Source organism: Ursus maritimus, unplaced genomic scaffold (genome assembly GCF_017311325.1).
Source record: "Ursus maritimus isolate PB19 unplaced genomic scaffold, ASM1731132v1 scaffold_15, whole genome shotgun sequence".
Classification (NCBI taxonomy): Eukaryota; Metazoa; Chordata; class Mammalia; order Carnivora; family Ursidae; genus Ursus; species Ursus maritimus.
Window position 1 is genome coordinate 62,285,019 of NW_024423897.1, and position 1,912 is coordinate 62,286,930.

Below are 1,912 nucleotides of genomic sequence, written 5' to 3' on the forward strand. Positions count from 1 at the left end.
ACTGCCGTCTGCCCCAGCAGGTGAAAGGGGACAGGGTGAAGCACAAGCCAAAGACAGACACGAGGTCCCCACCTCCCTGGAGGCAGGCAAGGGCACTCGTGCGCGGCTCGAAGAAGCCTCCAGCGCTGGCCGTCAGCACCAACGCCCCACCACGCATCAGCACCTCACTGCAACCCTGGCCAGAAGCAAAATGGAGCAGGCTGGGAACCAGAAAAACCATGCCTGGAAGAGTCCACCACGCCTCCTGTGACTGTACAACTTTTGCTAAAACCTCGGGGAAGTCAAAGGTCCGAGAATGCGGTCACAAGGATGCCGCTCAGGCTGTTCAACGGGAGCAGACCCCAGGGAGGTCTGCGGAAGGCCCCAACGTTTAAGAGACCGGCAAAGTCACCAGGAGCCACACAGGATGAGAACACGGAGAAAAGGTCGCTGGTCCCCAAAAGTCAGGGCAGGAAACGGTACAACGCGGTAATTCCGCGGAAGCGTGGTTGTGCGGAACAGAGCACCAAGGCAGGTACTCACTGACGCATTTCCTATGCTCCTTCAGTGATGCATTCGTTCATTCTGCTGACCGTTCGTCCATCTGAGGACAGGTGGTCTCCAGCAGGACGCATGCCTTTCTCCTGTGCACTGGCGCCCCTGAGAACCGCAGCAGAGGGCGGGGACACGGGAGGCGCCGTCCGTGTGTCCTGCAGGAACCGTTTCAGCCTCCCCAGTGCAAGAACCTTCCTGATGTCTCCTCCTTGCTCTGCCCTCCTTTACGAAGAGTGCTCCACACACGTCCTCATTCACGCAGCACTCACCAAGCCCTTACTGTGTGTTTAGTGGCACCTACTATGTACGGAAAATTCTGGACCTTCCTGAAGCCTTCATCGTAGGGCAAGAGGGGAGGGAGTGAGGGCAAAGCAATAAAACAATGATACAACGTGTCCAATGGCGATACGATAAAGGAGGGAAAAAGGAAAGGAGCGGGTCTCACGTCCCCCCCAACTGCCCAGGGGCTGGCGGTGATTGAGAGGCCTTGGGCGGTTAAGAAGGAGGGTGCAATGCAATCCTTCCAGATGGACACACGGGAAGTGCTCTCAGTCCAGGGGCGGGGGTCCACCTTCCGTGGACAACAGTGTGGATGAGGCAGTGGGGGAGGGATCAATCTAAAGAAAATAACCCAGGCCAAGATGCGGCATTCCCAGACTCCCTGTTCTGGGTTCCACTGTGTCTGCGCAGAACGCATATGCTGCAGCGTAACCCCCGGTTCCCAGAACACGCCCTCGTTAGGAAACAGTGTCATCACAGACGTGATTAGTTAAGATGAACCTGGCTGGAGTGAGCCAACCCTAATTCAATACGACTGTGTCCTGATTAGAAAGGGGGGATTCGGGCACAGGGACCAATACACACACAGAGAGCGTGAAGACAGAGATCTGAGCGAGGGGTCAGGAGCCCCACGACGGCTAGCAGCCACCAGAGCTGGGGCGAGGCCCGGAGCAGCTCCCGCCTCGTGCCTCTGGGGGACCAGCCCTGCCGACGGCTTGGTCTCGGGCTTCTCCCCTCCAGACCGAGACGAAACCCGATAACCAGCTCTTTGTCACGCAGCCCGGGACACCGACAGGCCTCCCCCGCGGCAGAGCAGAAATGCTCGGCTCCCCTGAGCCCCGTGCTGGGGGGCCCCACATGGAAGCAGGTGCCACGTCCGACCGAGCTTTGGGTCCGCTGTTCCTCTCAGGAGCAACTGTCTCACGGGCAACCTGAGCGCCTCTTTCTGCCATTTTTAAACAGAAAATGAAAAGGTTGCTAAATGTATAAGTAATGTTGACTGACTCATTGATCTGAATACTTTAAAAGTAAAACGGTAAGTTATTTCTGCCACACTTTGAAGTTGGGCTGTGTGGTTCCCTCTCCTCCTCAGGGTTAT